Below are 15,819 nucleotides of genomic sequence, written 5' to 3' on the forward strand. Positions count from 1 at the left end.
ATTCGCAACAGCCAAGACATGAAAACAACCCAGGTGTCCATCAACAGATGAATGGATAAAGACACTTGTATACACACACACACACTCATGATGGAATATTAATATTATCCAGCTATAAAAAAAGGAGGACATCTTTGCCATTTGCCACAACATTGATGGACCTAGGACATCATGCTAAGAAAAATAAGCCAGACACAGAAATAAAAATATTGCATGATCTCACTTATATGTGAAATCTGAAACAAACACACACATGCAAAGGTCAAGTATATAAAGGTAGAGAATAAAACAGTGGTTACCAGGGTCACAGTGGGAGCAGGGGGAAGAAATGGGTAGATGTAGGCCAAGTGATACAAAGTAGCAAAATAAGTATTATGAACAAGTTGTAAGATCTAATGTGCAACGTGAGGACTGTAGTCCATAATCGCATACTGTATTCAGAGTTTTTGTTAAATGAGTAGATTATAGATGCTCTTGTCAAAGGGAGAAAAAATGAGTAACTATGTGAGAAGATGGATATGTTCATTTGATCCACTATGATAACCACTTTACTATATATTTTTATCTTATAACATCGTAACATATTCCTTAAATATACACAACAAAATTTATTTTTAAAATAGAAGAGCATGGGGCCGACCCCGTGGCGCACTCGGGAGAGTGCGGTGCTGGGAGCGCAGCAGTGCTCCCGCCGCGGGTTTGGATCCTATATAAGGATGGCTGGTGCGCTCACTGGCTGAGCGTGATGCGGCCGGTCACAAAAGTACAAAAAAAAAATTAAAATAAATAAAATAAAATAAAATAGAAGAGCATGCCCAGATTGGCCTACTCTTCCCAGGAGGAGGATCAAAGGTACACGGAGGAGGACGAGCCACCCTGATCTAGCCCAGCTGAGATCAGCCAACCACAGGTGCATGAGTGAGTCCAGCTCAGCCCAGCTGAGTCCAGCCAAGATCAACCAACTCTTAGCTGATCTAGAGATCTGCAAGAATAAGTTATTGTTGCTTAAAAACAATACCGAAATTTGGAGAACTTCCTATAACACAGAAAGCAGGTGAGATCTGGCTGATAAAGAAACAAAACTGAAGAAACCACAGCCCAAAATATACACAAGAGAACATCTCACAGCAAACACAGATCCAGATATGCATTAGTTCAAATAAGCGGTCACAGAAACCAATGTGGGTGCTGAGACAAAGCCAGAAAAGCCACTTAAAGAGCTATATTTGGAGCCTGGGAACTGGCCTCACCATACCCTTCTACTATTCTGAATGTCAGGGAGCAGCGGCACACCACCACCCCATCCCCACCTCCTGCCACACACATGCACACGACATCAACACCCCCAGATCCTCTTTGTAGCAAAGATACAATCCACCTAGAGGAGCAAGTAGCCTCAGGGTGGGGACTACAGAGAGAATCAGATGCGGGCCCTGCTGAAGTCCTTCCAGATGTATGCATGGTCTCTAAAGCAGTGGTGCTGTCCCAGGAGATCACCTGGTGTGTCCTGGGGCCAGAGACACTCAGGAGGCATGGAGAGCACCCAGATCTAGAAGTTAAGCCTCCTGAATCCCTGTATCAGGCTTCACAATCCAGGCTGTGCCCACAGTTAATTACAAGAGGGTGGCTCCTGTCGTCACAGCCTATGTCCGAGGACAAGCAAACAAGGATTGCCAATAAGAAATGGGAAATCAGTCAAATACATCCAAGTATTTGAGGAAAACCAACACCTACGAGAGAGGCCCCTAAGCCAACAAAAAGGAGAAATAAAACTTAAGGAGTCAGAGGTAATAAACAGAAGAAAATATAAAAGTAAATTCAATCTGTGTCCTCAGAGTCAACACTAACTGCATTCAAAATCAGAAGCATCAGCTATAAAGAAAAAATATTTAGCCTTTTTGGAAATTAAGAATATGATGGTTAAAAATTTTCTTTTATAATGCAACAGTTGAGCTAAATAGCATAACTGACCTAGACAAAGTTTAAATAGGGAGCTGGAAGATTACACTGAAAGATTCTTCCAGAATGCATGCAAAATAGGGAGACTAATGCACAAGTATTCATATCAGTGGCTGAGATCTCTGCCTTTCATATCTGCAGAGGACAATAGAGAGATGCTGAAAGTAAACAAAAAAAGAAAAAGGAAATTACACGATTCAATTAATTTAATATTTACCATGTATTGGGGGGAAACCTAGAGATTGCAAAAGACACTATGTTTTGGCCACAACTTGGATTGGTTTTTTAGAACATATGCTTTCAAGTAGTTGGAGAAAAACAGGCTGTTAAGTAGAATCCCACCCAGGTTACAAGCTGTCTGTATAAAACACATACGCATACAAACACACACTTCTAATTCTGGTTGCCAATTAAATTAAATAAAAGCAGTATTAAGTAAGGAAAGGGGACATAGGTGGTGTGCCAAACTGGAGCTCAAGATGTGAGTGTCATTACAAATACACATTCTGCAGCACAAGGTAAGCAGAAGTATGTTTGGAAATCAAAACCTCTAAGACTTTTCTTGACAACGGATGTTAATTATGGGCCACTATGTTATAAATTTACCCCTCCAATGATGAATATTTTTCCTTCTCTGGGCACCTGCAAACTGACCTGCATCCTTTTCCATCCCATTTCGCCTCTTCTCTCAACACGAGCTGAATCTCTCTCATTAAAAGTTAATCTTCTGTCCTGACACTTCTGCCCACTTTTTCCATCCAAGCTTGCAAGAGACCAGCCCCTGGTTTTCCTCCTGTTTCATGACCACCCCACCATCTTTCCCCAACTACACAACATTGCCCAGAGCTCAATCTTCCATTTAGACACTCCCCTAGCATCAGCTAACACCTCCAGATATCAGACTACTCAATCTATCTAAATACAAATATCCAATCACCATGGACACTGACTAGAGAAACATTGTCCTATGGGGCACTGGAGTTCTATGTTTTTCTTACCAATATTTATCGGTAAAAGACAGCTGTAGCCTCAGGTATGACTTACAAAGGAGCAATGGAGTGGTAGCTCTCTTGCTTAATTAAGATTTTGATAGTCTTTTATCATCATAGTGTTCTACAATGGTTGGCAAAGAAGAAGTGAATAAATATCTTGGGGCTGTTGCTGCTGTTTTATGAAATCTCAGACATATTGGTCTATTAAGACATTGTTTTCCAACACTTTATTGAAGTGTGCAAATCTATTTTATTTTCTACCTGATTATCTGTATTTTGTTCTTATTTTAGAAAGCCATCAAAGGTAGCTTTGGGGGTCTTATAACACAGACTAAAAATTCTATGTCAGAAAAAATGAAATGATTGCAACTTTAACCATCTGTTACATGGAACCTATCAATTTTTGACTTTATAAACAAAAACAATATTTAAAAATGAAATTAAAGCATAACTCAGAAACAAAAACTCCAAATCATACCGCTCCTAGATGATCAAACACACTGAGAAAGTTAGAGGACCATTCCTGGGATCTGTGCCTACTTCTGAGTAGTTACCAAATTGGTTTGAAATTACATGCCATTTCTTATGTTTTGACAGTGATGACTGTTTCTAATATATCCTCAGCCCCTAGCACAGTATTATAAACACAATAAATGAGTTTCTGTGACTTCTCACATGTCATAGAAACTTAATAAATGTTTGCGGGACAAAACTCAAGTGGAAAGGTGCTGAACACTTGATAAAGCCAGGGAAGAAAGTCTGTGAGCTCAGAGGCACGGGGGTCCATGCTGGCTTTGCCACTTAGGGAAGTTGGGGCAAATTTTTGTTTTCCTCAACTGAAAAAAAAAAAAATCATGATGGCAGTTTGCATATCCTGGAGTTATCATGAAGATTAAATAAAAAGAGATTAGGTAGCATAAAACCAAATGAGGTAGCATTATCCTAACCCCAGTATTATACAATATTTTCCCCCTGGCTAAAATGATGATTGAAGCCATAAGCAATCACTTTCAATAATAGATGATGAGAAATTGTGAGTAAAGTCGCTGACATAAGTACTTTTGACGATGCAAAACACTGAGTTAACCACTCCCCTTGGCTTAAAAGGATATGCTAAGGATCTTGCCTTTCTGGAAATAGGGTAAAAGACATCACCAGGGATATCAATCAGTCATGGACCAATCCATCTTCCTTCCAGGAATGAAGCAAGAAACTCTGCAGAGCTGCTGCCTCTGAGCTCAAAAATGACTCTTCCTGACACTACAAAAAACATTATTAAGGTTCCTTAAAAAAGTAAAAATAGAGTTGCCATATCATCCAGCAATTCTACGTCTGGGTGTACACCCAAAAGAATCGGACTTGAACAGATAAGTGCACACCCATGTTCCTGGAGGCATTATTCACAATAGCCAAGGGGTGGAAGCAACTCACGTATCCATCTGTGGATAAATGGATAGGCAGAATGTGGTCTACATGTACCGTGGAGCATTATTCAGTCTGCAAAAGGAAGGAAATGCTGGTTCATGCCACAATGTGGATGAACCTCGAGGACATTATGTTAAGTAAAATAAGCCAGTCACAAAAGGGCAAATATTGCATAATTCCACTTACATGAGGTACCTAGAGTAATCAAATGCATACAGACAGAAAGTAGAAGGGTGCTTGCCCGGGGCCAGGGGAGGCAAGAATGGGGATTGTTATTCAATGGGTATAGAATTTCAGGTTTGCGAGAATAAGAAGAGATCTGGAGATGGGTGGTGGTGATGGTTGCACAATGTGAATGTACTTGATGTTACTGAATTGTGCACTTCAAAATGGTTAAGATGGCAAATTTTATGTGATGTGTATTTTGCCACAATATAAAAACTGGCTCTTTTCATTTTAAACCACGCAATCTGCCCAGACTCTGCTGGTTACCAACTAATTTTTGTCCTAAACGGAGGGGAAGATGTGGCTACATTTAATTTTGTTAGGATGACTTCTCTTTCTCCCACATTGTATTTCCCTCCATTATTTAAGGCAAACACATCTTTAATTTCTATCCTTCACATCTTTTATTTCTATCCTTCCGCTAAGTAGATGTCAATCTCTATTTGAGACTATTCAGTGCACATGACCCTGCCATCAAAAAATCCCATGAAATAACAGTTAACTTATTTTTAAAAAAGAATAAATCCATGCTGGAAAACAACAAATTCTCCCATTAAAACAAAACAAAAACAGACCTAGCAATCCTTCTTCTGAAAGGAGAAGGCATGAAAATGAAATCTGGCAGGAATACTGACAAGAAAATCCCATAAGAACAAAACACATGTACTCTTTTCTTTTTTTTTTTTTTTTTTTCTCATTGTAAGGTAAGTTTATTTTTTTTTTTTAATTTTATTTTGTCGATATACATTGTAGCTGATTAATGCTCCCCATCACCAAAACCTCCCTCCCTTCTCCCTCCCCCCCTCCCCCCAACAATGTCCTTTCTGTTTGTTTGTTGTATCAACTTCAAATAATTGTGGTTGTTATATCTTCTTCCCCCCCCCCCCCGTTTGTGTGTGTGTGTGTGTGTGTATGTGTGTGTGTGAATTTATATATTAATTTTTAGCTCCCTCCAATAAGTGAGAACATGTGGTATTTCTCTTTCTGTGCCTGACTTGTTTCACTTAATATAATTCTCTCAAGGTCCATCCATGTTGTTGCAAATGGCAGTATTTCATTCGTTTTTATAGCTGAGTAGTATTCCATTGTGTAGATGTACCACATTTTCCGTATCCACTCATCTGATGATGGGCATTTGGGCTGGTTCCAACTCTTGGCTATTGTAAAGAGTGCTGCGATGAACATTGGGGAACAGGTATACCTTCGACTTGATGATTTCCATTCCTCTGGGTATATTCCCAACAGTGGGATGGCTGGGTCGTATGGTAGATCTATTTGCAATTGTTTAAGGAACCTCCATACCATTTTCCATAGAGGCTGCACCATTTTGGAGTCCCACCAACAATGTATGAGAGTTCCTTTTTCTCCGCAGCCTCGCCAGCATTTATCGTTCATAGTCTTTTGGATTTTAGCCATCCTAACTGGGGTTAGATGGTATCTCAATGTGGTTTTGATTTGCATTTCCCGGATGCTGAGTGATGTTGAGCATTTTTTCATATGTCTGTTGGCCATTTGTATATCTTCCTTAGAGAAATGCCTACTTAGCTCTTTTGCCCATTTTTTAATTGGGTTGCTTGTTTTCTTCTTGTAAAGTTGTTTGAGTTCCTTATATATTCTGGATATTAATCCTTTGTCAGATGTATATTTTGCAAATATTTTCTCCCACTCTGTTGGTTGTCTTTTAACTCTTTTAATTGTTTCTTTTGCTGTGCAGAAGCTTTTTAGTTTGATATAACCCCATTTGTTTATTTTTCCTTTGGTTGCCCGTGCTTTTGGGGTCGTATTCATGAAGTCTGTGCCCAGTCCTATTTCCTGAAGTGTTTCCCCTATGTTTTCTTTAAGAAGTTTTATTGTCTCAGGGTGTATATTTAAATCCTTAATCCATTTTGAGTTGATTTTAGTATACGGTGAGAGGTATGGATCTAGTTTCATTCTCCTGCATATCGATATCCAGTTATCCCAGCACCACTTGCTGAAGAGGCAGTCCTTTCCCCAGTGAATAGGCTTGGTGCCTTTGTCAAAGATCAGATGGCAGTAAGTGTGTGGGTTGATTTCTGGATTCTCTATTCTATTCCATTGGTCAGTGTGTCTGTTTTTATGCCAGTACCATACTGTTTTGGTTATTATAGCTTTGTAGTACAGCTTAAAGTCAGGTAGTGTTATGCCTCCAGCTTTATTTTTTTTGCTGAGCATTGCTTTGGCTATTTGTGGTCTTTTATTGTTCCATATAAATGACTGGATAGTTTTTTCCATTTCTGAGAAAAATGTCTTTGGAATTTTGATGGGGATTGCATTGAATTTGTATATCACTTTGGGTAGTATGGACATTTTCACTATGTTGATTCTTCCAATCCAAGAGCATGGAATATCTTTCCATCTTCTTGTATCCTCTCTAATTTCTCTCAGCAGTGGTTTGTAGTTCTCATTATAGAGATTTTTCACCTCCCTGGTTAACTCAATTCCTAAGTATTTTATTTTTTTGGTGGCTATTGTAAATGGGCAGGCTTTCTTGATTTCTCGTTCTGCATGTTCACTATTGGAGAAAAGAAATGCTACTGATTTTTGTGTGTTGATTTTGTATCCTGCTACTGTGCTGAAATCATTTATCAATTCCAAGAGTTTTTTTGTAGAGGTTTTAGGCTGTTCGATATATAGGATCATGTCATCTGCAAACAGGGACAGTTTGACTTCATCTTTTCCAATCTGGATGCCCTTTATTTCCTTCTCTTCTCTGATTGCTCTGGCTAGTACTTCCAACACTATGTTGAATAGGAGTGGTGAGAGTGGGCATCCTTGTCTAGTGCCTGTTCTTAAAGGAAAAGCATTCAGCTTTTCCCCATTCAGGATGATACTGGCAGTGGGTTTGGCATATATGGCTTTAATTATGTTGAGATACTTTCCCTCTATACCTAACTTATAGAGGGTCTTTGTCATGAATGAGTGCTGAACTTTATCAAATGCTTTTTCAGCATCTATAGAGATGATCATATGGTCCTTGTGTTTGAGTTTATTAATATGGTGTATCACATTTATTGATTTGCGTATGTTGAACCAACCTTGCATCCCTGGGATGAATCCCACTTGATCGTGATGAATAATTTTTCGTATGTGTTGCTGTATTCTGTTTGCTAGTATTTTAGTGAGGATTTTTGCATCTATATTCATCAAGGATATCGGCCTGTAGTTTTCTTTTTTGGTTATATCTTTACCTGGTTTTGGTATCAGGATGCTGTTTGCTTCATAGAATGAGTTTGGGAGATTTGGGTCCGTTTCAATCTTTTGGAATAGTTTGTAAAGAATTGGTGTCAATTCCTCTTTGAATGTTTGGTAAAATTCTGCTGTGAATCTTTTCTAAATATAACCTGAATATAGGCTACTCCCCAGCAGTAATGATAGTTAGCATTCAGATATTAGGAGTGTTTACTCTCCTAAACCAGGCACTCATTATTCCCTTATTATCAATTAAACTTTATTGCAACAGAACTATTTCTGATAGTGCAAACTCAGTGCATAGATTGCCATTGGCATAGCAAAATATCATTACTCAACTTGATAAGTGAGCTCGTGATTTTTTATGAGGAGAGAAGTTGTTTTACCCAATGCCAATGCCTGTAGGGCAATATCACTGTCTATGGGACGTGAAGGAAATGTTTGTTACTAGTATGATTTCTTTTCTAAAATTGATTCTTATTTTTGAATTATTAAATTCACTTGAAAACGTACTCAGAAATATGCAGAGGCTAGTTGAGCAGCTCCAACTAATACATTCTGGAACCTAATCTCATTTTTAGTCATTGCGCATTAAGGAAAGATAGTTGCTACTGTGCTGCTGTACAGAGACAGAGAATGAGAAACCAACTTATCCCATGGGTAAGCCAAGAACATATTAAAAACTGTAGTGATTATGTTAAAACCACGAGCACGCTTTTCAAAAATAAGTTACCCTTCAAAGGCTCTAGTTCCTAAAAATAAAAGCAGTAAGCTTCAGGGAAAAAAGAACTATATGTTACAACAGTAGATAATTCAGTGTTCACCAATTAATTCTAATGCTCAAATACTTAGCGAGCTTTAAATATAGTCCAAACACTCATCTAGGCACTGGGAACTCAAGCGTGAATAAAACAAAGTCCTGTTTTTCTGAATATTGCATTCTAACCTTGAACATGCCATGTGTTAAATAAACTGGGATAGATTTACAAAGAGGGTAAACATTTTAATGGTTCTCTTAGATCTCTGAGTAATCCAGGACCCACTTAAGCAGATGCATCCAGTTATGGGATATTCCCCTATCCATAATGCCCCGTCTTTGCACATGCTACAGAACTTCTGTTTTGTCACCCTATGATCTTTTTCCACAGGATGCCATGGAAATAAATGCAATCTCTCAGTTTCATCAGTGCACTCTTGTAAGCTGCTATTTGAAGAGTGTAATACTCCACCCTTGCTTTGATGCAGGACCTTTTACACCTGTAAACAAACTCAGTCCCTGTACTTAGAACATAGCATTCCAGGTCTGACGGTCTCTCTGCCCAGATTTTCCCAACTGGTAGAATCCTTTCCTGATGAACCCAAACCGGCTCTTCTTCACTGAATCCCATTTACAATGGATTATTTGTACTTCTCAGTATTTCCATGTTAAGGTTCCCTCCAGGGTTTCCTGTGAGAAATACACTGTAGAAAAAGAAAAATATTCTAGGCAACGCCTAAATGCATAACGTAAAGAAAAGATTGTGAATCGCTGAACAGTCATGCCCAGAATTATACTGCATCGTTTTACCATTACATTCCAACTGTGCTTGTCTCAGAAACTTGGTAAAGTTCTCTCCACTTGCAAAGGGTACTTATTAGAAATGCATTTCTGTGAAAGACGGCTTCATTGTTCAAGGAACAACATGAACTTTCTTCCTTGTAGCTGGAAAAAACAATCTTTGAGATTAAAATTATGAAAAGATTTCCAAGAACATGTGTGCTTTTCAATTTAACACAACTTTGTGTTAAATTCCATGTAACATAATTTTCTCTAAGGGTGATTTTGTTTTTCAGTTTACCTGCACAACCAGAGGTTTGCATTTCTTTAGAGGAAAGCACTTTTGGTAAAGCAAATAGAACGGTGCCTCTCACAATCTTTAATAACAGCTCACCTGCCTTTTTCTAACCACCATTCAGCCCATTCCTCTCCTCATCTTAACAAAGGTTCTTAATGCTCTTTTTCTTGTGAGCTAGAGATTAAACTATTCCCACAGATGTTAAGAACACTGCGGGACTGGTGAATCATTTGCAAGACATTGAAAGGTGGTATTTGCATTTAGGGTTCCATTTCCTTTCAAATTTCTAGAATGAAATTTATGAGTTTTGGAGGTTTGAAGCACGAAGGGGCTCTATCAGAGAGAAAAGATACAGAAACAAAGATACAGAGAAAGAGTGAGCTATGAGCTGACCACATCCAAATTCCCTGAGATGGTTTTGAAAATTCAAATTCCAAGCCCTTACTCCAGAACTAAACATAAGAACGCCCAGGGTACTACTGGGGCTCTGCATTTCATATGCACCTAAGGTGACTTTTATACAAAAGACATTTGAGAACCAAATGCCCAGAGATGAGGGGTAGAAAAATAAGAATCAGACCTTGGAATATTTATTTTACTTTCCATCTCCCAGCCAGTACAATGTGACTGCTTCCTGATGTGTTGATTCTTCTGGCCCATTAGCTGATGGCAGTCATTATTAGCTAAAAACAAGAAAGTAGTGGGGCTGGAGAAAAGAATCATGGGGGAAATCGTTCACCCTTCCCCCCACACACATACACATACAAGCAAAGATGGTTTGGGGGTGCAATCCTCTTGTTAATTTGACAACTCTTTTTCAACAGAATTAAATCACCTCAAATCACTGGAAAGAAAATGTTTATAATTTGACATTCAAATCAACAGCACTGGAACCTCTAATGATGACATGCTTAACATCTGATTCTGAAAATGCTACTCCCCACGTGTCAACCCACCAATGAGCCAATCAAACTCTTTAACGGGCAGTAGAAGGATATCTGAAAATAAATGCATAAACATATTGAATTAATGAGAGTATCAAAAAATAACAGTGAAAGTAAGTAAGCTAGGAGCAGAAGAGAGACAGTAACGGTGAGCTTCCAACAGCAATATCACTTCTGAGGAAGACCCAAAACTTGCCTGAGGATTTTCAGCACAAAGGAGATTTTCACAGGTACAAAAGATCAGCGAAGGGATGCCAGCCAGAGTGAGGCAGTCCATTGCTTAAACATTTTCTAGATCTGCCTGTTGTTTACTGACGACAGCATGCAAAGGTCTCAGCTCAGTTCAAAAGTGTGAATAGACCAGATTTCTTACTTCACCCGAGATAACAATTCTGTAAGATCTCTTTCCAGGAGAAAAATACTCGTTTTCTCCTTTAACCTTCTTTCCACCGTTCTCAGTTATAGTGTTTTGGTTGTTTGTTTGTTTGTTTGTTTTAAGTAATGCTCAAATAGCTTTTGCAATTTGAGATATTAAGGAGAAAGATAAATCACTGCCTGACACAGAATACTGACTTCCTAACAGACTAATTAATCATAAAGTTTGGGCCCTGTTCACAGATAGACACCCTCTCTTCATACCCAAAGCACATCTTATACTCACCCCTTAATTCCCAGTTCAGACTTTACCCCCCTTTGCTCCCATATCAATGTTAGCTGCTTCACCTTTGGGTTTCCATAGCACTTTCTACACTTGTACAGCAATTACCACATTGCATTGTGATTATTTTTGTGCCCATTTTTCCCACTGAAGTCTAATGACTAAGCTATGAACTTCTATGGAACTTTATATGGGTCTTTATTCTTTTAAGTTTTATGGCTTATATAGTGTCCAGCATATGACAGGTACTTAATAAATGCCTGATGAATGAATGAATGAATGAATGAATGATGCCGAGGAGACTATGCTAGACCCAGCCAAGAAGAGAGAGCAGGTTCCTGACATACAGGTCCTTCTGTGATCTCCTCTAAACCTCCTCCCATCAATGTCTCATCTCTCTAATTCCAATTCAATCCCAGCTTTAATTCTATTCCGGTTCTCTTTTCTCTGTCTACAAGTAGGCTCAAGTCTCTTCTATGCTTAAAAGTTACAATTAACAAAATGTCCCTCCTGTCTACACTCACTGCCCCCCCCCCCCGCCCATGTCTTCAGTAGGGCTCCCTTGAAGCAGGAGAAATAACGAGCACGGCTGTGGTATCAGAAGTCTAGCTTCAGATCGGTCTCCAGGGAATCCTGCAACACGATTTGTGCTGGAGCTTATCCAGCCTTGAGGTAAGGGGGTTGAGACTTTAGACACCCCCCCACACACTGAAGTAGTGAGCCATTGGCCACCAACCGCTGGAGAAGGGCATGGGAGGGGCCCATGGCTCCTGGCATCTCTAGGAGTGGACTTCCTTCATCTACAGACTGGAATCACTTGAAGAGCTTTGAAAACTACTGATGCCAAAGTCCCACGTCCAGAGATTATGTTTTCATTGGCCTGGGGTGTGGTTTGAGCATCAAATTTCCTAAAGCTCCCCAGGTGACAATGCTGTCGTTGAGTTAGCACCTAGTGGATGCCGTGTGCTAGGTCAGGCACACCCCACAGCCCTTGTGTTTCCCGAAGCATGGCTTGCACATCACAGGGGTGTGTCAGGCATTAGTGGTGCACACACAGCAGCACCCAGGGAGGAGGAGTGAAGGAACCTGAGTGGGTGGCAGAGTCTCTCCTGCTGCTTCCAGACCTCTGGTGGCAGATCCATCCATGCACTGCACACGCCAAGTGCACAGACGTGTGCAGGACACACACACTAGGCACAGACATCTCTGAATCCAGACGCTCTTCGACCCACGGGGAGCTCACCACTGGAGTTTCAGGGCAAGGTTGGAACAGAAGAGCTGGGTCCCCGTGGCCCTGACCTAGACAAGACCCAGATTCCCTGGAGTGGGGCACGAGGCCCTTGCTGACCTGAGGTCTTGCCTCCTCCTGAGAACTCATCATTTTCTGGCCTCGCCTTGTGCTCAATGCTCCAGTAGTTGGGAACGACTTGCTCTCCACCTATATCATGCTTGCTCATGCTGTTTCCTAGGCCTCCAAGGTCCTCTCTCCTCTCCTTGCACCTTTTATATCTAGGTCCCTCCTACTTGTCTTTGAAGTCAGTGCTCAGATGCCAGCTCCTCCTGCAGACTTTCTGATGCCCTCCCCTCCATCTGGGCTAAGTGTCCCCTGCTGCACCGCCCTAGTGCCCACCCACACCCCCTCTCAGCTGTCACCACTGCTTTGAAATGGTCAGCCCCAAGCTGGCCCACTAAGCCCTTGGAGATCCGGTGCCTGCTGGCCTGTCTCACCTCACCTCTGTCCACCTCCTTCTACCTTCTTCCCCTTCTCCATGCTGGAGCCAGAAAGGTCTCCTTGTCCCATCCTGGAGTCTTTGCACTGAAATGCAACTACCTCGGATGCCCTCTCGGCAGGCCCTTCTGCATTCTGGCTTCAACATAAACTTCCCTCTCCACAAAGTCTTTCCTAACCACTCAGTCTGAAGCAGTTTTCACCCACTCTGCCTTACATTACTCTGTTCCAACTCCTCCTGTTGCACTTAATAGTACCCATTTTCTTAGTGGTTTCCTTCCTTTTTTTTTTTGGTCTCCCTCCACAAGAATATGATCTCCATGAGAGCAGGGAATTTGTGTGCTTTCTGGGGAGAAGAGAAGAGACCCATACTCAGTCCAATGCATCATAAGAGCTCAATAATATTTACCAGCCCTCTAAGCAAATGAATTAACTGTGTCTTTTCATCTGGGTATCCCCAGTATCTAACCCAGAAGTTACCACATAGTAGAAATACAATCAATACATACAGGGCCAAACTATGGGAAGAAAAGACTAAGAATCCGGGTAATGGATCATTACAGATGGATGTGATGCTGAGACATAGCATAGGAAAGGAGGAAATTTGCACAGCCTTACAGGCAAGAGAAACACCTTGCCAAAGACCACCAGGTATGGAAGTGCTTGGCGCCTCCCTGAAATGATGGACAGTTTCGTGTCACCTTTTAGCTAAATTGCACAGTACTTTGTAGATTGGTGGCAGGATGATCAGAGCCAGTATTCAGTGAGGCTCAGCTGTCCCGTGAGGTGGTCTGGCGTTCCACAAGGATTTTTGTGATCAGGAGGAATGACACCCCCAGGTCTGTGTTTTGAAAAAAAGCCAATTCTTAAGCTAAGCGAGTGAGGGTTTGAAATAAGAAGAGCTGGAGGCCAAGGAGACCATCTAAAAGGAGAGTGCTCATGTATGAATGAACAAAGGGGATGCTCTTTACAGGGGCAGGTGGACAGAATCCTGGGACCGTGCAAAGGTATGAGCAGTGGGTGGAGACACTGGCTGAGAACTGAGGGGCAGTAATTAAAGATCACCGAGTAGGAACAGACATCATAAGCTGGTCAGGCTACTGAAAGGAGGGTGGTTGGTTCAGGCAATGAAATTAAGCATTGAAGGCTGAGTCTGAGACCCCTGCAGAACACCCAGGTGGAAAGAAAGCAGGGACATAGCCTCAAGTTGGTGTTGACATTTTAAATACCAAGATGTCCAGCTTTACAAGTTCTAGAGACTTCATTTTTAGTGCAGGCTATTTTTCGAGTTGAGAGTCTGAACTCCTCAAAATACAATGTCTTGGCTAATACCTCTGGGGTGCTGTAACATTTTGGAAATACTAACAAAGATTTCTGGTTTTGACATTTTCTTTTCCCCAGCTCTTTCCCTAATGCGTCAGAGCAACAGGTTGTCACGGCCTCGAGGGAGGGTGTCGAAACAGATGGGGAGATGCTATTCAATCTTCAGAGGCCTAAACTCTGAGAGGGGACTGAGGACATAAAAAATAGATTTAGGAGACTACCTGGGGAGTCAGGGTAAGGTTTCTACATCCCAAGACTAGATAAAAAGTCTACAGATTAGGGCAGAGTCGAGGGGAGATACTTAGAGAAGAAGCAGGAAGAACTTAGACTTCAGCTGGGCTCTGAAAAGGGGTCCTGCACCTGCTCCCAGAATATAGGATCAGAGAGCAACCCAGAAAGTACTAGGGAAGCTGTGAGCTTATTTCCAAGTGAGATGTCCTAGCAGAGAAGTGTCAATGTGAAGAATTCAGGCATATGATCCTAAGATAGTCACAGCAAATGCCCTGTGGCCCAGGGTGGAGGGAAATAGCACACAGACACCTACGTGCCCTGAGAGGGACCCTGAAGTCGCAGAGTGTCAGTCAAAGAGCCTCGTGGTCAGAAATAAAGATGAGCACAGCTGAGACCCAGGAGAATGGCAGATGTCTCAGAGACACTTGGACATACAGAGACAGAGAGACACACATTGCCACAGTGCCCAGAACTGAGACCAAATCCAAGGGGACAGGACTCCTCTCGACCGACTGTGATTAAGGTTCTGCCACCTGCTGACACAGCAGTGCACAATAAAAGTTAAACTGATTTTTAAAAATTAGGAAAGTTCTATATCTTCCGTAGGTTAGGTTGTAGACTGAGATAAGCCACCAGCACTGGGAATTTAGTTTGGGCTAAGAAAACAGCGTTTCTGCTGCATTTCTCATGTTTGAGAAAGAGGAAAGAGTGTGCACTATGATTTCAAGGCTTGGGGTAGAGTCCTGGGTCGGCTACACGTGTGCACATGTGCACATGTGGATGTGTGTGTGTTAGGGGGTGTGGGTGAGGGGGGTCTTGAGCAAATGTTTTGGGGTCAATTTATTAAGACAGGAGGAGGTACAGGCTTTAACTAAAATTAACATTTTGCAACAAATCTTTTTTCTTTGGTCCTCAAAATGATTTGTGGTACTTAGTCCTTAAACATACAACTTTCACCAGTCACTATAAATATTCAGCAGTTTAAACAGAAACACAGATAGTGTTTGAAATATATGTGTTACAGACACATTTTGCGGTGTATTTAGAAATTACAGATTCATTCATTTTCCCAGGGTAGCATTGCCACCCGAGCATCAGACCACGTTCAGGAAGACTCAAGACAGGAATCAAATGAACCCATAACCAGCCCAATTGCCATGTGGTCATTTTGATACTTTTTGTGATCAGAGAGGGAGCTCTACCCTGCCAGGGACTGTAACGATTGTAATATTTTACTCCCTTCATTAGCTCAAAATCCTTCCTTCCCTGACAGATTTACAGACACCTG

Source organism: Cynocephalus volans, chromosome 18, assembly GCF_027409185.1.
Source record: "Cynocephalus volans isolate mCynVol1 chromosome 18, mCynVol1.pri, whole genome shotgun sequence".
Lineage (NCBI taxonomy): Eukaryota > Metazoa > Chordata > Mammalia > Dermoptera > Cynocephalidae > Cynocephalus > Cynocephalus volans.